The following is a 24,779-nucleotide window of genomic DNA, read 5'->3' as shown; positions in this document are numbered from 1 at the left end:
GATGGCATGGGAAGGGTTTAAGATGGAGTGGGAAGGGTTTAAGATGGCGAATGAAAGGTTTAAGATGGCGTGGGAAGGGTTTAAGAAGGAGTGGGAAGGGTTTAAGATGGCGAATGAAAGGTTTAAGATGGCGTGGGAAGGGTTTAAGATGGAGTGGGAAGGGATTAAGATGGAGTGGGAAAGGTTTAAGATGGCGTGGGAAAGGTTTGAGATGGCATGGGAAGGGTTTAAGATGGAGTGGGAAGGGTTTAAGATGGCAAATGAAAGGTTTAAGATGGCGTGGGAAGGGTTTAAGAAGGAGTGGGAAGGGTTTAAGATGGCGAATGAAAGGTTTAAGATGGCGTGGGAAGGGCTTAAGATGGAGTGGGAAGGGTTTAAGATGGCGTGGGAAGGGGTTAAGATGGAGTGGAAAGGGTTTAAGATGGAGTGGAAAGGGTTTAAGATGGAGTGGGAAGGGTTTAAGATGGAGTGGGAAGGGTTTAAGATGGCGTGGGAAAGGTTTAAGATGGAGTGAGAAGGGTTTAAGATGGCGTGGGAAAGGTTCAAGATGGCGTGGGAAGGATTTAAGATGGCGTGGGAAAGGTTTAAGATGGCGTGGGAAGGGTTTAAGATGGAGTGGGAAGGGTTTAAGATGCCGAACGAAAGGTTTAAGATGGAGTGAGAAGGGTTTAAGATGGCGTGGGAAGGGTTTAAGATGGCGTGGGAAGGGTTTAAGATGGCGTGGGAAGGGTTTAAGATGGCGTGGGAAGGGTTTAATTTATGGCGAGGGAAGGGTTTAAGATGGCGTGGGAAGGGTTTAAGATGGCGTGGGAAGCGTTGAAGATGGCGTGGGAAGAGTTTAAGATGGCGTGGGAAGGGTTTAAGATGGCGTGGGAAGGGTTTAAGATGGCGTGGGAAGGATTTAAGATGCCGTGGGAAGGATTTAAGATGGCGTGGGAAGGATTTAAGATGGCGTGGGAAGGGTTTAAGATGGCGTGGGAAGGGTTTAAGATGGCGTGGGAAGGATTTAAGATGGCGAATGAAAGGTTTAAGATGGTGTGGGAAGGGTTTATGATGGAGTGGGAAGGGTTTAAAATGGCGTGAGAAAGGCTTAAGATGACGTGGGAAGGGTTTAAGATGGCGTGGGAAAGGTTCAAGATGGCGTGGGAAGAGTTTAAGATGGCGTGAGAAAGGTTTAAGATGGCGTGGGAAGGGTTTAAGATGGAGTGGGAAGGGTTTAAGATGGCGAATGAAAGGTTTAAGATGGAGTGAGAAGGGTTTAAGATGGCGTGGGAAGGGTTTAAGATAGCGTGGGAAGGGTTTAAGATGTCATGGGAAGGGTATAAGATGGCGTGGGAAGGGTTTAAGATGGCGTGGGAAGGGTTTAAGATGGAGTGGGAAGGGTTTAAGATGGCGTGGGAAGGCTTACGATGGCGTGGGAAAGGTTTAAGATGGCGTTGGGAAGGATTTAAGATGGCGTGCGAAGGGTTTAAGATGGCGTGGGAAGGGTTTAAGATGTCCTAGGTAGGGTTTAAGATGGCGCCGGAAGGGTTTAAGATGGCGTGGGAAGCGTTGAAGATGGAGTGGGAAGGGTTTAAGATGGCTTGGGAAGGGTTTAATTTATGGCGTGGGAAGGGTTTAAGATGGCGTGGGAAGGGTTTAATATGGCGTGGGAAGCGTTGAAGATGGCGTGGGAAGAGTTTAAGATGGCGTGGGAAGGGTTTAAGAAGGCGTGGGAAGGGTTTAAGATGGCGTGGGAAGGATTTAAGATGGCGTGGGAAGGATTTAAGATGGCGTGGGAAGAGTTTAAGATGGCGTGGGAAGGGTTTAAGATGGCGAATGAAAGGTTTAAGATGGTGTGGGAAGGATTTAAGATGGCGAATGAAAGGTTTAAGATGGTGTGGGAAGGGTTTATGATGGAGTGGGAAGGGTTAAAAATGGCGTGGGAAAGGTTTAAGATGACGTGGGAAGGGTTTAAGATGGCGTGGGAAAGGTTCAAGATGGCGTGGGAAGGGTTTAAGATGGAGTGGGAAGGGTTTAAGATGGCGAATGAAAGGTTTAAGATGGAGTGAGAAGGGTTTAAGATGGCGTGGGAAGGGTTTAAGATGGAGTGGGAAGGGTTTAAGATGGAGTGGGAAGGGTTTAAGATGGAGTGGGAAGGGTTTAAGATGGAATGGGAAGGGTTTAAGATGGCGTGGGAAAGGTTTAAGATGGAGTGAGAAGGGTTTCAGATGGCGTGGGAAGGGTTTAAGATGGCTTGGGAAGGGTTTAAGATGGCGTGGGAAGGGTTTACGATGGCGTGGGAAAGGTTTAAGATGGCGTGGGAAGGGTTTAAGATGTCCTGGGTAGGGTTTAAGATGGCGTGGGAAGGGTTTAAGATGGCGTGGGAAGGGTTTAAGATGGCGTGGGAAGGGTTTAAGATGGCGTGGGAAGGGTTTAAGATGGCGTGAGAAGGGTTTAAGATGGCGTGGGAAGTGTTTAATTTATGGCGTGGGAAGGGTTTAAGATGGCGTGGGAAGGGTTTAAGATGGTGTGGGAAGCGTTGAAGATGGCGTGGGAAGAGTTTAAGATGGCGTGGGAAGGCTTTAAGATGGCGTGGGAAGGGTTTAAGATGGCGTGGGAAGCATTTAAGATGGTGTGGGAAGGGTTTAAGATGGCGTGGGAAGGGTTTAAGATGGCGTGGGAAGGGTTTAAGAAAAGAGAATTTGATGAGGTGTTGTATCCCTTATTTTTGTGATATTTTCAGAGTTTGACGATAGACTAATTCTTTTCTTTAAATTAGCATTGATTAAATCACTGCTGTTTTATTCTGTTTGTAATAACGTCACTGCTGTTTTATTCTGTTTGTAATAACGTCACTGCTGTTTTATTCTGTTTGTAATAACGTAACTGCTGTTTTATATTGTTTGTGAAGACAGCATCACTGTTAAGTAAAAGGACACAAGTACAACTGATGTGACATTTTGTTATGGTAACTTTTCGCTCTCATGGAACTTTGTGTAGCCGTTACAAACAATATATGGGTACAGAGGATATATATATATATATATATATATATATATATATATATATATATATATATATATATATATATATATATATATATATATATATATATATATATATATATATATACGCAATAAGATCACAGTAAACAGGTGATTTCAGAATATGCAAAACAACCACTCTGAAAGAATAGAGAAATTCCAAGCGCTTTCGTGACTACTCACATTATCAAGGAACTATGAAAGTAAAGCATCCAAGGAAGCTATATAAGGGGTCTGGCCAGCACCTCACTATCAGATCCCACAACGGTTAAACACCTGACGCGCGCCGGCCCAACTGGACAGGTCCTTTGCACAACTCACCCCACAAACTATTCTACCCAAGAAAATTTAAAAATTATTATTTGTCCAGTGTATTGTTAAATTCTTCCCAAATTCTATTAATTATAAATGGATCTAATTTATATAAACCAAAGGAAATATTCATATTATTGTCAAAACTGCTTTTTATGAGACAAGATTCAAAAAGTTGAGAAAGTAGTATCAAGCGAGTCCATGGTCTTAATGACTTCAGAAAAAAAATTATTCGCCTCGGCCTAATAATTTCAATTCCTTGATAAAAGGACACATGAGCTACTAACGAGATATTTGACCTGAGCGACGTTTCGTTCTCTCCAGGAGCTTTATCATGACGAGACACTGAATTTATAGAGATAAATTTTCTTTTTACCTCACATTTTGTGTAGTTCAAGAAACAATGTTCAAATTTTAGTTCACGAATGTTCAATAATTTTTTTTTGGGCGAGTGTATTATTTTCTTTGGATAGAATGGTTCACTGAAGATGTAGCGTTTTCGCTTTGTAAAGCCACCTCACAGAGCGAAACGTTGCCTCAAAATTAGCTTGTTTTGCTGCCTACCTCTCCATCAGAGTGTATTTTTTTCCCTGTATGAAAATTTAGGTCAATCACATCTTTTGCACTCTTGTAATTTTCTATTCTGGCTTGTATGTGTATATATTTATAGTGCTCTGTGTTGTATTAGGCTCGGCTGTAGTGCTCTGTGTTGTATTAGGTTCAGCTGTAGTGCTCTGTGTTGTATTAGGCTCGGCTGTAGTGCTCTGTGTTGTATTAGGCTCGGCTGTAGTGCTCTGTGTTGTATTAGGCTCGGCTGTAGTGCTCTGTGTTGTATTAGGCTCGGCTGTAGTGCTCTGTGTTGTATTAGGCTCGGCTGTAGTGCTCTGTGTTGTATTAGGCTCGGCTGTAGTGCTCTGTGTTGTATTAGGCTAGGTTGTAGTGCTCTGTGTTGTATTAGGCTCGGCTGTAGTGCTCTGTGTTGTATTAGGCTCGGCTGTAGTGCTCTGTGTTGTATTAGGCTCGGCTGTAGTTCTCTGTGTTGTATTAGGCTCGGCTGTAGTTCTCTGTGTTGTCTTAGGCTCGGCTGTAGTGCTCTGTATTGTATTAGGCTAGGTTGTAGTGCTCTGTGTTGTATTAGGCTCGGCTGTAGTGCTCTGTGTTGTATTAGGCTCGGCTGTAGTGCTCTGTGTTGTATTAGGCTCGGCTGTAGTGCTCTGTATTGTATTAGGCTAGGTTGTAGTGCTCTGTGTTGTATTAGGCTAGGTTGTAGTGCTCTGTGTTGTATTAGGCTCGGCTGTAGTGCTCTGTGTTGTATTAGGCTCGGTTGTAGTGCTCTGTGTTGTATTAGGCTCGGCTGTAGTGCTCTGTGTTGTATTAGGCTAGGTTGTAGTGCTCTGTGTTGTATTAGGCTCGGCTGTAGTGCTCTGTGTTGTATTAGGCTAGGTTGTAGTGGTCTGTGTTGTATTAGGCTAGGACGCTAGGTTGTAGTGCTCTGTGTTGTATTAGGCTAGGTTGTAGTGCTCTGTGTTGTATTAGGTTCGGATGTAGTACTCTGTCGAACTGAGCTCTGTTGTATAATTCTTTGTTGTCTAGGATTCTATTTCATTAGTCTTCTGTATTGATCCTTACTGTATATTGGTCTGTGTTGTAATAGGGGCTCTTTTTTCTGTTGTTCTACACTAACGAGGTCTAATATAATGCTCTACTGATTTGCTCTATATTAGGCTATATTGTCATGCTCTGTAGTGTTATTGTTCTTTGTTATACCGAGTACTACTGATTTTTTCTGCATTTTTCGGTGTTTCATCGGACTATGTTGCACTGTATTGAAATCTATTAACTGTTCTGTATATTAATGGGTTTTATTCTGGTGTTTTGTATTGGGCTCTATCGTATTAGGTTATACTGCATTTGGATTTGTTGCATTATTACTTGTGTTGCGCTGTGTTGTACTGGGTTCAGTTGTATTGTGCTGTATAATGATAGATTCCAGTTGGGGTTCATTATAACGCACTATGTTGTATTGGGCTCGAGTACATTGGGATCTCTGGTTAGAGCAATATTATATTGCATTTTTTCATGTTGCTTTGTGCTCTGCTATATTAGGCTTTATTGGATTGTGCGATAATGTATCTGTCTTTTGCAACGTGATACTGAAGGATCATTCAGATCAGGTGTTGGATACATGTACTCATGATACAAAACGTTGACTCATGTCCATTGTTGGATACATGCACTCTGTCTCCTAAAATGACACAGGTCAACTCATGACCCGTGTTGGACACAGTTTCTTTGAATTTCCTAACACGATAGATGAGGCCATTGCAAATATAGAGGAGAGCTCCACATATTGCTCTTGATGCTTCCTTTCAGCACTTGCAGCGAGGAACGCCACGCGAGACAATCCTCTTGTTTGTTCTGATTCACAAAACGGAACGAGATTCTCTCCTTCGGTACGTTTTGAGGGCAATAGTCTCAAACACATTTCTTTTTCTTTTTTCACAGATCAGTTTTACAGGCTAAAAGCTGTTATCCTACTTCAGCTCATTTCTAATAATTTCATGGTGTACTGCCACCCCCCAGGATGCAACACACAAAAGTCGGCTTACACCTAGGTACCTACTTACTGCTAGGTAAACAGGGGAAGCAAGTGGAAGGAAACATGCTAGTTGTGAGTAAATTATTGATTACATACTTTGTGATTATCATCTTGCTCTCACAAGGAGTTTTCCAACCAACCTACACAATTTTGCGAGTAAGGAAACGATGTTGTGTTATGCTTTCCCCAGGCAATATCTGAGTATTTCTTGATGCGCCTAAAACCTTTGATATGGTTGTTCAAAGAATTGTTAGCCCGTGCAACGGCAAGGCTGCAGTGGCCCAGAATAATGTGGATTCTGAGCTCTCTCCGGGTAATGGGATGAAGCATAGAGGTGTTCTGAGTTCCAATTATTTTCTCAGTGCACCTGGACCAACTAATTGAAAGGATTCGGCAGTGTGGGGGGAGGGAGGCTTGGCTACCATGTCGGCAACGTAAGCAATAGCGTGTTGGTGCATGTAGATGACCAGCTGTTGCTAGAAACCATTAAAAGCACAATGAAACTCATGTCTGAGATCCGTGAATAATGAGTTATAACATTCAGTTGGAGTTTAAAGCCACTGCTTGTAGGTGCTGAATGGCGGCCAAGGTAGCGCAAACAACCTAGTGGGTAGGCAGGAAGAGACAAGAATAGAAATAACAGGCTGCAGAACATGCTATTGCTGGAACAACTTTCGCTCAACGTAGAGCTCTATCAAGTCAGTTACACAGAGCGAAACGTTGTGGCAATTAAAGCTTATTTTACAACAGCCTGTGTCTTTTTATCACCACTGGCAGCAGCACGCTGTTTTGATCCTGGACCAGACTAGTAAATATTCTGAAGGATATTTAGGCAATGTTACGATATCAAAGCGAGATGAGTAACAGATACGGCTACCCTCATAAGGATCTTCTCACACTGAGGGTAAAATTATTAACATTTATGACTCAGCTGGAGCTCTAACAGGAAGGACTGACATTATTCAGTCCTCTTTGTTTGACACGTGGCCTTAAGCTATTTTTTTTCACTTGTCAATTTTATTTTTGTTGATATGCCTACAATTTACGAGATTTTTAACCAATTGGGACTGCGTCGAGAGAAAGTACTCCAGCTAGCGTTAGTGTCTCCGTGAACACAATACCATTATTTCTGGCCTCAAGTCCACTTCCTTGGTATGTGCCTCCCACCTCAAGACTACATCCTCCTTGCAACGAGCAGTAAAAAAAATATTGAATGATACTACAAAGAATGAGAATTGCTCCCATCAATGAGTCGACCATTCTGCCGGCTCTTCTGAAATATAATTTTGATATAAGACAGACAAAAGTAGCCTCTACACGCTCTGTATTCAAGCTGGAATGTAAGAATGTATAATACATAGGTATGTGGAGTGCGCTGAGGGAATTCATATGAAGATCTTATTGTATTTTTATTCTTTTCCAGTAATTATTGCATTATTATTATTATTATTATTATTATTATTAAAAATAATAATAATAATAATAATAATAATAATAATAATAATAATAATAATAATAATAATAATAATAATAATAATAATGAATTTGTTGCTCTAGTTGCAGAATAAATTGCTTTCATTTAGTGGTCCCATTACTTTTATTTGATAATCTCTAACAGAGCATGACTAGCTTTCCTACACCACTGAGTACATACGTATATATATATATATATATATATATATATATATATATATATATATATATATATATATATATATATATATATATATATATATATATATATATATACGTATGTACTCAGTATGTATACGTATGTACTATGTGTGTGTGTGTGTGTGTGTGTACTCACCTATTTGTACTCACATATTTGTGGTTGCAGGGGTCGAGTCTTAGCTCCTGGCCCCGCCTCTTCACCGGTTGCTACTGGGCCCTCTCTCTCCCCGCTCCATGAGCTTTATCAAACCTCGTCTTAAAACTGTGTATGGTTCCTGCCTCCACTACGTCATTTTCTAGGCTATTCCACTGCCTTACAACTCTATGACTGAAGAAATACTTCCTAATATCTCTCTGACTCATTTGTGTCTTCAACTTCCAATTGTGGCCTCTTGTTTATGTGTCCCCTCCCTGGAACATCCTGTGTGTGTGTGTGTGTGTGTGTGTGTGTGTGTGTGTGTGTGTGTGTGTGTGTGTGTGTGTGTGTGTGTGTGTGTGTGTATGTGCGCTTCTGTCTGTCTGTCTGTCTGTGTCTGTGTCTCCGTGTATCCAAGGTATTAAGTTGGTAGACAGCAACCACCCAGGGAGGAACTACCAATCGAGTGTGAAACGGAAACCTGTATTTGTTTTACATGATGGAAGGATTGCTGGTGTTTTTTTTCTGTCTATTAAACATGCAAGATTTCAGGTACATCTTGCTGCTTCTACTTACACTTAGGTCACACTACACATACATGTACAAGCATATATACACACACCCCTTTGGGTTTTCTTCTATTTCCTTACTAGTTCTTGTTCTTGTTTCTTTCCGCTTATCTCCATGGTGAAGTGGAACAGAATTCTTCCTCCGTAATCCATGCGTGTCGTAAGAGGCGACTAACATGCCAGGAACAAGGGGCTAGTAACCCCTTCTCCTGTATACATTATTAAACTTAAAAAGATAAACTTTCGTTTTACTTTTCGGGTCACCCTGCCTCAGTGGGATACGGCTGGTGCATTGAAAAAAGAGAGGATATATGTAAGTCGTGCTGAATAGATAAAACTTGCAATTTTGGCTTATATAGCAACGTGCTTCTTGCCGAATGGGGAAAGCGAAAATTTGTGTATGCAATAATTTCGCAAAACATCATTCTGAACCTAACGAAAAAATATATCTCAGTTTGTTTATTATTAAATTATTGTAAACTATATAAAATATATTTAGTTGGATTAGGCTAAATTAAATTGCGCTTGTTATAACAAGGGTAGATAAATTTCCTAAGGTTCTTTTGGTAAAAAATCACTAATTTTTATATTAACATAAATGAAAAAATATATCTTTAAATGTATACGAGAAAATTTTTAGAAAAGGACATAATTTTAAATAAGTTCTTGCTAATTGATTGGTTATACCTATTCGGCACGACATATATATATATATATATATATATATCTATATATATATATATATATATATATATATATATATATATATATATATATATATGTGTGTGTGTGTGTGTACTCACCTATTTGTACTCACCTATTGGTGGTTGCAGGGGTCGAGTCCTAGCTCCTGGCCCCGCCTCTTCACCGGTTGCTACTAGACCCTCTCTCTCCCCGCTCCATGAGCTTTATCAAACCTCGTCTTAAAACTGTGTATGGTTCCTGCCTCCACTACGTCATTTTCTAGGCTATTCCACTGCCTTACAACTCTATGACTGAAGAAATACTTCCTACTATCTCTCTGACTCATTTGTGTCTTCAACTTCCAATTGTGGCCTCTTGTTTCTGTGTCCCCTCCCTGGAACATCCTGTCCTTGTCCACCTTGTCTATTCCACGCAGTATTTTATATGTCGTTATCATGTCTCCCCTGACCCTCCTGTCCTCCAGTGTCGTCAGGCCGATTTCCCTTAATCTTTCTTCATAGGACATTCCCCTTAGCTCTGGAACTAACCTTGTTGCAAACCTTTGTACTTTCTCTAGTTTCTTGACGTGCTTTATCAAGTGCGGGTTCCAAACAGGTGCTGCATACTCCAGTATGGGCCTGACATACACGGTGTACAGTGTCTTGAATGATTCCTTACTAAGGTGTCGGAATGCTGTTCTCAGGTTTGCCAGGCGCCCATATGCTGCAGCAGTTATCTGATTGATGTGTGCTTCCGGAGACATGCTCGGTGTTATACTCACCCCAAGATCTTTCTCCTTGAGTGAGGTTTGCAGTCTTTGGCCACCTAGCCTTTACTCTGTCTGTGGTCTTCTGTGCCCTTCCCCTATCTTCATGACTTTGCATTTGGCAGGATTAAATTCGAGAAGCCATTTGCTGGACCAGGTGTCCAGTCTGTCCAGGTCTCTTTGAAGTCCTGCCTGGTCCTCATCAGATTTAATTCTCCTCATTAACTTCACATCATCTGCAAACAGGGACACTTCTGAGTCTAACCCTTCCGTCATGTCGTTCACATATACCAAAAATAGCACTGGTCCTAGGACCGACCCCTGTGGGACCCCGCTCGTCACAGGTGCCCACTGTGATACATCATTACGTACCATGACTCGTTGTTGCCTCCCTGTCAGGTATTCTCTGATCCATTGCAGTGCCCTTCCTGTTATATGCGCCTGATGCTCTAGCTTCTGCACTAATCTCTTGTGAGGAACTGTGTCAAAGGCCTTCTTGCAGTCCAAGAAGATGCAATCAACCCACCCCTCTCTCTCTTGTCTTACTTCCGTTATTTTATCATAAAACTCCAGAAGGTTTGTGACACAGGATTTGCCTTCCGTGAATCCGTGCTGGTTGGCATTTATACTCCTGTTCCGTTCCAGGTGTTCCACCACTCTCCTCCTGTGTGTGTGTGTGTGTGTGTGTGTGTGTGAGTGTGTGTGTGTGTGTGTGTGTGTGTGTGTGTGTGTGTGTGAATTTTGTTGAAATCTATCACATTCATCAGAAAGAAATAAAAAGGGTCAGTACCGTGACTGGAAAAACACAGTAGTCTCTTGTTTCTTCCTGCAATTTTTTGATGCTCTTAACAGTTTGGTGTAGGATCGAGTCCTGGCCAAGCCGCAGTTTTGCTAATGATTCAAAATCACTTGTTTCGTGATTTCATACACACACACACACACATATATATATATATATATATATATATATATATATATATATATATATATATATATATATATATATATATATATATATATATATATATATATATATATATATATATATATAAACATATATTTTCATTCTTTTATTAACACATCGGCCGATTCCCACCAAGGCAGGGTGACTCGAAAAAGAAAAACTTTCATCATTCACTCCATCACTGTCTTGCCAGAGGGCTGCTTTACACTACAGTTATAAAACTGGAACATTAACACCCCTGTATCAGAGTGCAGACACTGTTAAATTAAATAGCTTAGCCCATTCTATAAACTTTACCGCTGAGTTTGAGGAAAATAACTCATTCCCTTTTCTAGATGTTTTAATTATTAAGGGTAATAATGAATTCAAATTTAAAATTTACAGAAAACCTACAAATAACTGTTCCTATGTACACTATTATTCTTCACATCAAGATATAGTTAAACTGTCTGTTTTCTCATCAATGTTTTTGAGAGCTTTACGAATTTGTTGTCCAGAGTTCACAGATGAGGAAATATCCAAAATTTATGAAATAGCTAATGATCTGAATTACCCAAGAAACGTAATTGATAAATCTTTTAAAATTGCTAGAAATACTATTTACAATCTAAAAAGGGACAACCAGCCTTATTCAACTAAAAATATGCCTTCTCCTCTTAAAACTTTTAATATCAAAGTTGTTTAAAAATCTTGATACAGTAAAAAAAACTTTTGATAAAGAATTCCCCCCAAAATGCTCACGGGTGTGTCTATAAGATTCCTTGTAAAATTTGCAATAAAGTTTATTACGGTCAAATTGGTAAAAGTCTCGAACTAAGATTAAACCAACATAAATATAGCATTAGAACTGGACAAGTTTCCAATGCTCTGTTTATTCATGTGAGAGATTTTAACCATCCAATTGATTTTCAAAAAGTTGAAAAAGTTGTATCAAGCAAGTCCATGGTCGACAGGAATATAATTGAATCTTGTTTCATAAAAAGCAGTTTTGAAAATATTATGAATATTTTCTTTGGTTTATATAAATTAGATTCATTTATAATTAATAAAATTTGGGAAGAATTTAATAACACATTGGGCAAATAATAAATCTTAATTCTTGGGTTGGGCAACTATTTTGTTATTGGGATGTCGTGAAGGACTTGTCTAGTTAGGCCAGCGGGCCTGCTGCAGTATTCCTCCTTTCTTATGAGTCGGGTGTCGTCGCGTGTCAGGTGTTGCTTTATTGTGGGATGTGAGGGTGAGGTGTGGTCTCGATCCATTATATGCCTCTGAGGTATTGTCTTTATAGTTCCTTGATAATGTGAGAAGTCACGAAGCGCTTGGAATTTCATTATCCTTTCACAGTGGTTGTTTTGCATTTTCTGATATATATATATATATATATATATATATATATATATATATATATATATATATATATATATATATATATATATATATATATATATATATATATATATATATATATATATATATACATATATATATATATATATATATATATATATATATATATATATATATATATATATATATATATATATATATATATATATATATATATATATGTCGTGCCAAATATGTAAAACTGGTCAATTAGCAAGAACTCACTTAAAATTAAGGCCTTTCTTAAATTTTCTCTTATACGTTTAAACATATATTTTTTTCATTAACGTTAATATAAAAAATTTTAATTTTGCACTAAAAGAATCTTAGAAAACTTACCTAACCTTATTATAACAAGAGCAATTTATTTTAGCCTAACCCAACTGAATATATTTTAGATTTGTTTACAGTAATTTAATACTAAACAAACACAGTGAAATATATTTTTTTTCGTTAAGTTATGAATGATTTTGGCGAAATTATTGCATACACAAATTTTAGCTTGTCCTATATGGCAAGATGAGCGTTGCTATTTAAGCCAAGATCGCAAGTTCTGCCTATTCGGCACGACATATATATATATATATATATATATATATATATATATATATATATATATATATATATATATATATATATATATATATATATATATATATATATATATATATATATATATATATATATATATATATATATGAGAAAAATTTTTGGTTATGTTAATAAAGCCGTCTGAATATTCCACTTCACTTATCAACCCACCTTTTCTAACTTCAGTAATAGGCTTATTTTATTATGTAATGTGTACTATTATGCATTATATTAAAAGTTTACTTAATTCACCCTTTTTCAATATTACAGGATTCTTTATGTTAGTGTGTGGGTGAATTTTACCCTTAATAACCCAGGTGCAACCCACGAATCTGAACCTAACAAATTTATTTATCTTAGTTAAAGCTTTTGTTATATAATATTTGTGTTGTGGTGTTTATGTGGTTTTTGTTTCACTTGCAGCTGAAAAGTTGATGTAACTGATGGACTTAGGTTAGTGTCTGACAGCACTGTCGGTTAGTTAATTAGGTTCAAAGCCTGTTGAAGGTCATTAAAACAGCAGGTCACCCGTATACCACCTGTCTATTATACTTAAATCCCTAATGAGGATATTTAGGTAAACTCTATAGGCATACATATTCTGAGATATACACCTCCTTGCAAACAATCGCAGACAGGCGATCTTATCAATGCAAGACAAGCCACAGGGGGTAAGTGGAAATCTTTAGTTCAGGTACGTTCACACTTCTCAATGCGTCATCAGGAGTTATGTAACGTTGCTAGAGTAAATCATCGAAGAAATAAGAGAAAGTTTTCTCAGAGTTAGGTAGCATGAGAGAAGCTGTGGCTGGTGTCACCCATGCTGCCCTACTCTGAGAAAACTTACCCTCATTTCTTCGGTTGCTACTCTTACAACATTGCATAGCTCCTGATGACATACTGAGAAGTGTAAAAGTACTTGAGAATAAGATTTGCACTCCCCGTGGCTTGTCTTGCATACACCTTCATGTTTACATAGATTTCTGCTCTCGGTGTATATACCTGGAGAGAGAAATATACTCCCCTCAGAATACATAGTGTGATTATACTGCAAATGTGTTATCATTTATGAGTATACATTTTATTAAATTATACTGAATTATATATTAAATAATATAAAATATTATATATACATTACATTACAGAATTTTATTAAATTAGATAAAAATGTATCATGTTAAACTGAGTCGGTAATCTGTAGTTTTGTTGTAACTTATTATAAGAAACTGTGTATTGTTTCAGGTTTCATTTTAAAATGATCTTTATTCTTTTTTTTTGCAGGTCAGTGAAACTGTCTGAAAGACACATTCACGTCTGTGCATCACTCTGATACCTGTGTCTGTTTACTAAGTCCGAAGTTGTAACCGTCTTTCTAGTAAGTCCAAAGTTGTAATTGTCTGTCTACTAAGTTCAAAGATGTAACTGTCTGTTCTAACACAGCTGTCTATACCCACCTGTCAGCTTGGAATGTTAGCCCTTCGAGCTCTTTTATCTATAGCATTTATAACTCGAAGTGTATTTTCATCTGTGTTCAGCTGTTTAGCAAAGCATCGCATTTCATCGTCTGTTTTTAGGGATTTCAGAGTTTGACTGCTACACCACCTCGGTGCTCACAGTTCCCTCTGAATATCTGAAATATTGTAGAATTCACACCAGCCTGAGTGTGACGAGCTTTAGGTCCTGAGTTTGATTGTGTGCTATAGCAATGTGAAGAAAAAAGACTCACTTATTTGCTTCTTATATTCTGTTGAGGAGTCAGAATACACACACACACACACACACACACACTCACACGCACACGCACACGCACACACACACACACACACACATACACATACACACACACACACACACACACACACACACACACACACATACACATACACATACACACACACACACACACACACACACACACACACACACACACACACACACACACACACACACTGACGTGTATACTATGCAAAGTTATGGAGAAGATTATCAGGAGGAGGTGGTGGAGCACCTGGAACGGAACAAGAGTATAAACACCAACCAGCACGGATTCATGGAAGGCAAATCCTGTGTCACAAACCTTCTGGAGTTTTATGATAAAGTAACAGAAGTAAGACACGAGAGAGAGGGGTGGGTTGATTGCATCTTCTTGGACTGCAAGAAGGCCTTTGACACAGTTCCTCAAAAGAGATTAGTGCAGAAGCTAGAGGATCAGGCGCATATAACAGGAAGGGCACTGCAATGGATCAGAGAATACCTGACAGGGAGGCAACAACGAGTCATGGTACGTGATGAGGTATCACAGTGGGCACCTGTGACGAGCGGGGTCCCACAGGGGTCGGTCCTAGGACCATTGCTATTTTTGGTATATATGAATGACAAGATGGAAGGGTTAGACTCAGAAGTGTCCCTGCTCGCAGATGATGTGAAGTTAATGAGGAGAATTAAATCAGATGAGGATCAGGCAGGACTTCAAAGTGACCTGGACAGATTGAACACCTGGTCCAGCAACTGGCTTCTCGAATTTAACCCCGCCAAATGCAAAGTCATGAAGATCGGGGAAGGGTACAGAAGACCGCAGACGGAGTATAGGCTAGGTGGCCAAAGACTGCAAACCTCGCTCAAGGAGAAAGATCTTGGGGTGAGTATAACACCGAGCATGTCTCCGGAAGCACACATCAACCAATAACTGCTGCGGCATATGGGCTCCTGGCAAACCTGAGAACAGCGTTCCGATACCTTAGTAAGGAATCGTTCAAGATACTGTACACTGTGTTCGTCAGGCCAATTCTGGTGTATGCAGCAACTGTTTGGATCCCGCACTTGATCAAGCAAGTCATGAAATTAGAGAAAGTGCAAAGGTTTGCGACAATGTTAGTTCCAGAGCTAAGGGGAATGTCCTATGAAGAAAGGGTAAGGGAAATCGGCCTGACGACACTGGAGGACAGAAGGGTCAGGGGAGACATGATAAAGACAAATAAAATACTGCGTGGAATAGATAAAGTGGAGAGAGACAGGATGTTCCAGAGAGGGGACACAGAAACAAGGGGTCACAGTTGGAAGCTGAAGACTCAGATGAGTCACAGGAATGTTAGGAAGTATTTCTTCAGTCATAGAGTCGTCAGGAAGTGGAATAGTCTAGCAGGTAATGTATTGGAGGCAGGAACCATACATAGTTTTAAGACGAGGTATGATAAAGCTCAGGGAGCAGAGAGAGGACCTAGTAGCGACCAGTGAGGAGGCGGGGGCCAGGAGCTGAGTCTCGACCCCTGCAACCACAATTAGGTGAATACACACACACACACACACACACACACACACACACACACACACACACACACACAAATGCATACACATCATACAGACACACACAGACACATACGTACACACACACACGAACACACAAATACATACACACACACATACATACATGCATATGTATGTATGTATGTATGTATGTATGTATATATATACATACATACATACATACATTCATACATACATACATACATACATACATACATACATACATACATACATACATACATACATACATACTAGAGAAAGTGCAAAGGTTTGCAACAAGACTAGTCCCAGAGCTAAGAGGTATGTCCTACGAGGAGAGGTTAAGGGAAATCAACCTGACGACACTGGAGGACAGGAGAGATAGGGAAGACATGATAACGACATACAAAGTACAGAGAGGAATTGACAAGGAGGACAAAGACAGGATGATCCAGAGATGGGAACAGCAACAAGGGGACACAGTTGGAAGTTGAAGACACAGATGAATCTCAAGGATGTTAGGAAGTATTTCTTCAGCCAGAGTAGTCAGGAAGTGGAATAGTTTGGGAAGCGATGTAGTGGAGGCAGGATGCATACATAGCTTTAAGCAGAGGTATGATAAAGCTCACGGTTCAGGGAGTGTGACCTAGTAGCGACCAGTGAAGAGGCGGGGCCAGGAGCTCGGACCCGACCCCTGCAACGTCAACTAGGTAAGTACCTATACATACATACATACATACATACATACATATATAGATATATATATATATATATATATATATATATATATATATATATATATATATATATATATATATATATATATATACATATATATATATATATATATCGTGCCGAATATGTAAAACTGGTCAATTAGCCAAAACTCATTTAAAATTAAGTCCTTTCTGAAATTTTCTCTCATACGTTTAAAGATATATTTTTTTCATTAATGTTAATGTAAAAATTTTTAATTTTGAACCAAAAGAATCTTAGAAAACTTACCTAACCTTATTTTAACAAGAGCAATTTATTTTAGCCTAGCCCAACTAAATATATTTTAAATACGTTTACAATAATTTAGTACTAAACAAGCACAATCAAATATATTTTTTTCGTTAGGTTCAGAATGATTTTGGCGAAATTATTGCATACACAAATTTTCGCTTGTCCTATATGGCAAGATGAGCGTTGCTATTTAAGCCAAGATTGCAAGTTCTGCCTATTCGGCACGACATATATATATATATATATATATATACATATATATATATAAATATATATATATATATATATATATATATATATATATATATATATATATATGTATATATATATATATAAATATATATATATATATATATATATATATATATATATATATATATATATATATATATATATATATATATATAAGATAAGATAAGATTTCGTTCGGATTTTTAACCCCGGAGGGTTAGCCACCCAGGATAACCCAAGAAAGTCAGTGCGTCATCGAGGACTGTCTAACTTATTTCCATTGGGGTCCTTAATCTTGTCCCCCAGGATGCGACCCACACCAGTCGACTAACACCCAGGTACCTATTTGCTGCTAGGTGAACAGGACAACAGGTGTAAGGAAACGTGTCGAAATGTTTCCACCCGCCGGGAATCGAACCCGGGCCCTCCGTGTATGAAGCGGGAGCTTTAGCCACCAGGCCACCGGGCCACCTAATATATATATGTGTATATATATATATATATATATATATATATATATATATATATATATATATATATATATATATATATATATATATATATATATATATATATATATATATATATATATATATATATATATATATATACATACATACATATAGACATACATACATACATACATACACGTTCATATATACATACATACATTCACATGGATCCTGCCTCCACTACATCACTTCCCAACTCTGACTGAAAAAAATACTTCCTAACATCCCTGCGATTCATTTGAGTTTCAATTTCCAGTTGTGACCCCTTGTTGCTGTGTCCTATCTCTGGAACATCCTGTCTCTGTCAACCTTGTCGATTTCTCTCAGTATTTTTTATGCCACTATCATATCCCCTCTATCTCTCCTGTTCCCCAGTGTCGTCAGGTCGATTTCCATTAACCTTTCCTCGTAGGACATGCCCCTTAGCTCCGGGACTAGTCATGTTGCAAACATTTACACTTTCTCTAATTTCCTTACGTGCATGGCTAGGTGTGGGTTCCAGACTGGTGTTGCATACTCCCATGTAGGCCTAACGTACACAGAGTAGAAGGTCCTGAACGGTTACTTATTGAGATGTTGGAATGCTGTTCTTAGGTTTGCTAGGCGCCCGCATGCTGCAGCAGTTATTTTGATGCACGCCTCCGGAGATGAGCTCGGTGTTATACTCGCCCCAAAATCCTTTTCTTGAGTAAGGTTTATAGTCTCTGACTCTCTAGACTGTACTCCGTCTCCCGTCTTCTTTGGCCTTCCCCAATCTTTATGACTTTGCACTTGGTGGGATTAAACTCCAGGAGCCAGATTCTGGACTACGCCAGCAGCCTGTCCAGATCCCTTTGTAGTTCATCCTGGTCTTCGTCCCTCTGAATTCTTCTCATCAACTTCACAGCAGCTGCAAACAGGGACACTTCTGAGTCTATTCCATTCATCATGTTCACATATATCAGAAACAGTACCGGTCCTAGGTCTGACCCCTGTGGAACCCTACTCATCACAGGCGCCCACTCTGACACCTTGTCACTTACCATGACTCGCTTTTGTCTTCCCGACAGGTATTTCCTGATCTCTTGCAGTACCTTCCCTGTTATCCCTGCCTGGTCCTCCAGCACTAATCTCTTCTGTGGAACTGTGTCAAACGGCTTCTTACAGTCCTAGAAAATGCAGTCTACCCACCCCTCTCTCTCTCTTGTCTTACTGCTCTCACCCTGTCATAGAACTTCAGTTTGTGACACAGGATTTCCCATCCTTGAAACTGTGCTGGTTGTCGTTGATAAGCTCATTCCTTTCTAGGTGCTGCACCACTCTTCTCCTAATAATCTTCTCCATGATTTTGCATACTCTATATGTCACTGACACTGGTCTGTAATTTAATGTTTCATGTCTGTCTCCTTTTTTTTTTCAAATTTGGGATTACATTTGCTGTCTTCCATACCTCAGGTAGTCGCCCTGTTTAGATAGATGTGTTGAAGATTGTTGTTAGTGGTACACATAGCGCCTCTGCTCTAAGGACCCACGGAGAGATGTTATCCGGCCTTTGTGGTATCTAGCTCGCTTAGCAGCCTCTTCACTTCTTCATCGGTTGTATGTATTGTGTCCAACACTTGGTGGTGTACCCCACGTCTCCGTGTGTGTGTGTAAGTTTTGTTGAAATCTATCACCATTATGAGAAAAAATTAAAAAGGGTCAGTACCGATGTTGTTAACAGCCTTGCTATTCCTATTAAGCTCAAAGCTGAATGAGACTTAACTCTTTGCTTCCTTTCCTGGATGTGTATGTCCATCGCTCGGTGACAGGCTTTTCTTTTTTCGCTAATCGTAAGCCAATTTTAATATAATCGATGCTATTCATTATATTCTTCTTGACCAGTGTTTGACATGGAAATAAAATTCTTGTTTGGGGTTTCTTGTGCATCAGCGCATTAGCTACTCACTATTGTCATTCAAAAAAAAGTTGATGAAATTCTTCTATAGTGAATTGTCACAATCCACCTATAGTCCCAGTTCCTGAAGACGTTCACTATATTAACCTCTCTTTGTATGGATATTAAAGTTATTACATTAGGAAATAATGTTTGAAATGGTAATCAATTTGTTATTCTCAAATTGAATTCAAATTCACATTTGTTAATTCTGTAAATATTGTTATTTCTAGACATAAGGATACTATTATGCCACCTCAGATCTTTGTAAATGTCGTCTACAAATATAAACGTTCTACTTGTAATGCTATGTACGTTGGAAGTTCAATTATAAACTTTAAGATTAGAATATGCGAGCAGAGAGGCGGATGTTTCAGGACCTTCGCTAAACTAGCTAGACCTTCCTTTTGAACTGTAAGACTGCATTCTGAAACTAAAGGTCATCTACGAAGTACTAATGATCCTAAGTTAGAGCAAGAGATAAATTAGATGTAAGAATTTTAGCAAGTTGATACATTAGGGAGCTGAAGCTTGAGTTTACAAGTCATACCTCGGTAGTTTCGCTACTTACCTTAAAGTAGTTTTGTTTTCCTTGCTTGAATTTGCTCTTATTGTTTGACCTCTGCCTGACCACTGTGTGGGTCAGTTCCGGCTCAACCCTCCACTATGTAACTCACTAATTGGTTCGTCTCTGGGGTTAGTCACTACTTTATCTTTTTTAAGAATTATTGCTTGCTCATTTCTTTTGTCTTTTATAATTTGTACGAGTGCTGTAATTTTTTACAGGTCTTAATGATGATGATGGTAATAGATTACACCGAAACCTTGACAATACATTTTAAAGAAAAAAGAAACTTTCCTACCTCCATTGTACATTACGATAGAACCTCATTATATATATATATATATATATATATATATATATATATATATATATATATATATATATATATATATATATATATATATATATATATATATATATATATATATATATATATATATATATATATATATATATGAGATTCACGAAATCGTAATGACACGATTGCAAACAAACCATACCACGGGCGGGATTTGAACCCGCGGTCAGAGAGTCTCAAAACTCCAGACCGTCGCGTTAGCCACACTGCTGTCTAGGGTTATAAAATTACTCTGAAATACAGAGCAAACTTTAGGTCAACATGTATTCATATAAATTAAGCACGGGTGCAGATAATTAACGTATAAGGACACAAAAACTCACCTATACAAAAATATATATAATATTAACAGTAATAACTTACATACAACTTACAATCTACTCCAAAAAAACCCACCACACTTCTGTTCACATTAACTCACTAACACACTGCTAGTGAGTTTCCACTGTAGGCTACATAGCCTACAGTGGAAACGGTAAATTTTCTCCAAAACTCAGGTCCCTGCATACTAGGGCTTTACAAATAAACATGAGAGCACCAGAAAATGCACAAAATAGAATACACTAGAAAACTTACCATAATTACCTACTTAAACTACCGCCCAAACATGATAACAACACCTCGTGACCACCAGTCTGGTACTGAACTAAACACGCCTCTCATCTGCTCATGTCTCCTGGCCAGGAATAAAACGCCTTCGCTTACAGGGAAATAATACACGTCCACTTTCCGTATACTACAAGGAAAATGACATGATATATGGAGCGTTATTTTATGTAAATCTTGTTTTTTTTACAGTACTCTGTAATAATATATTCATACATATTTAAAATGTCACTTCCTCTCAGCCTTGTCTATATCTCTGTAAGTATATTTACCTCTCTGTCGTCCTTACTATATTTTTTTTCTGTCCACTTGTCTGTCTTTTGTATGTAAAAATCATTTTTGTATTTGTATGTCTATCACTCTGTCTGTCACTGTCTGTCTTCTCGCCTGTAAGAGTATTTGCCTTTCAGTCTGTGTCTTTAATCGACTGCCTTCGTCTTCCTTTCTTTTTTTATCCTGTTTCTTCTTCTTCTTCTTCCTCTGCTGCTGCTGCTGCATTCATTTAGGTACAAATACACATACACTCACACACACACACACACACACACACACACACACACACACACACACACACACACACACACACACACACACACACACACACACACACACACACACACACATACATACACACACACACACACACACACACACACACACACACACACACACATACACACACACACACACACACACACACACACACACACACACACACACACACACACACACACACACACACACACACACACACACCATACATTTTTAAAGGGATACACCATTCATTTCAACAATTGTGCCTTACATTATTAAAAAAATAAACATGGAAACGGATATGAAAAAAAAACAGTATCTGAATTACGTTGGATATCTGACAAAGAGGAACAACAGAGATCATCGTATATCATAAATTCAAGGTCATTATTTTCCATTGAAATTAAATGTTTGGACAACACTTGAATCTTATTCTGTGTTGACCAATGTTGCTTTCACACAAGTTGATAAGATTATACACAAATAACCCTCACATAGGAGAGATGAGCTTACCATGACGTTTCTGTCCCACTTAAACCATTTACAAAGCCACATTCCCTTTGTAAATGGTCGAAGTCGGACCGAAACATCGCCTTAAGCTCCTCTCTCCTGTGTGTGGGTCATTTTATGTATTGTTCCAGTCGCGGTATTGTGCCTTTTTGTTCCTCCTTGGTAAGATTATCGCGACCAGCGTTTAGCTGACAAAAGTCATAAATCTGGAAAGCAAAGAAATAATAAAAAAAGCACAATTTTGGTAACGCAAAGATATGCATAAAAGATACACGTAAAACAAGGACACATATAACAAAGACACGTATAACAAAGATACTTATAACAAAGACACGTATAACAAAGACACGTATAACAAAGATACTTATAACAAAGATACATATAACAAAGATACTTATAACAAAGACACGTATAACAAAGACACGTATAACAAAGATACTTATAACAAAGACACGTATAACAAAGACACGTATAACAAAGATACTTATAACAAAGATACATATAACAAAGATACTTATAACAAAGACACGTATAACAAATACACGTATAACAAAGACACGTATAACAAAAACACATATAACAAAGACACACATAACAAAGACACATATAACAAAGACACATATAACAAAGACACATATAACAAAGATACTTATAACAAAAACATATATAACAAAGACACACATAACAAAGACACGTATAACAAAGACACATATAGCAAAGACACATATAAGAAAGACACATATAACAAAGACACATATAACAAAGACACATATAACAAAGACACATATAACAAAGACACGTATAACAAAAACACATATAACAAAGACACACATAACAAAGACACATATAACAAAGACACATATAACAAAGATACTTATAACAAAGACACGTATAACAAATACACGTATAACAAAAACACATATAACAAAGACACATATAACAAAGACACATATAACAAAGTACTTATAACAAAGACACACATAACAAAGACACATATAACAAAGACACATATAACAAAGATACTTATAACAAAGACACGTATAACAAATACACGTATAACAAATACACGTATAACAAAGACACGTATAACAAAGATATATAACAAATACACGTATAACAAAAACACATATAACAAAGACACATATAACAAAGACACATATAACAAAGATACTTATAACAAAGACACACATAACAAAGACACATGTAACAAAGACACATATAACAAAGATACTTATAACGAAGACACGTATAACAAAAACACATATAACAAAGACACATATAACAAAGACACATATAACAAAGATACTTATAACAAAGACACGTATAACAAATACACGTATAACAAATACACGTATAACAAAGACACGTATAACAAAGATATATAACAAAGGCACGTATAACAAAGACACATATAACAAAGACACATATAACAAAGATACTTATAACAAAGATACTTATAACAAAGACACGTATAACAAAGACACATATAACAAAGATACTTATAACAAAAACACGTATAACAAAGACACGTGCAAGAAAAGCGCGTGCAAAAAATGCACGAATGACAGACACACGTATAACCAAGATACATATTACGAAGACACGAATAACGGAGGATGCTCTTATTAGGGCAACGTTTCGCTTACGGGCAAAATTTTTGTTTGCTCACCTGTGGGCGAAATGTGTTGCAAATTTATATTTTTCTCTGTTCTAAGTACATCTGTGCCCCCATAACAGGTGACAACACTGTATTATCAGCTGACAACACTGAATTATCACCTGACAACACTGTATTGTCACCTGACAACACTGTATTATCACCTGTCAACACTGTAGTATCACCTGACAACACTGTATTATCACCTGACAACACTGAATTATCAGCTGACAGCACTGAATTATCAGCTGACAACATTGTATTTTCACCTGACAACACTGTATTATCACCTGATAACACTGTATTATCACCTGTCAACACTGTAGTATCACCTGACAACACTGTATTAACACCTGACAACACTGAAATATCAGCTGACAACACTGTATTATCAGCTGACAACATTGTATTATCAGCTGACAACACTGTATTGTCACCTGACAACACTGTATTATCAGCTGACAACACTGAAATATCAGCTGACAACACTGTATTATCAGCTGACAACACTGTGTAATCAGCTGACGATACCATATTATCAGCTGACTACATCTGGTAAGGATTTTGCTAAAATTCTTTTCCATTCTGGTTAAACATCTACACCGAAAAACTAGCATAAAGCGAATAGCTAGAAACATATACAGGTACCATACGAGTATTTTTCAATCAAAAGTAAACACCTTGGATTAAATACCTCGAGACAGTGTGGGATAAAAGATTCTCCTTTTAAAACCAAATCCCGAAATTTTTCTTGCTGTTCTCTCCCTTTGCTCTTTTTTCCTTCCTTAGTTCTTTCCCTCCCGATTAATGTCACCCATAAGGCCTATTTTTTTTTTTACTACGTTAGGCATTGTGCTTTAATCGACTATGTTTAGCGGATTAATCTTGGGA

The 24,779-nt window shown here is 38.0% G+C and overlaps 1 long non-coding RNA gene across 1 annotated transcript in view; it reads left to right on the top strand.

The window, feature by feature from the left end:
- The window catches only part of LOC138851849 (uncharacterized), a 573,206-nt gene that overhangs the window by 283,869 nt on the left and 264,558 nt on the right, over positions 1–24,779 (top strand). The window lies entirely within an intron of this gene.

The sequence above is a fragment of the Cherax quadricarinatus genome, chromosome 6, assembly GCF_038502225.1.
Source record: "Cherax quadricarinatus isolate ZL_2023a chromosome 6, ASM3850222v1, whole genome shotgun sequence".
Taxonomy (NCBI): Eukaryota; Metazoa; Arthropoda; class Malacostraca; order Decapoda; family Parastacidae; genus Cherax; species Cherax quadricarinatus.
Note: the sequence above shows the minus strand (reverse complement) of the source record. Positions and strands in the feature narration are given on the sequence as shown.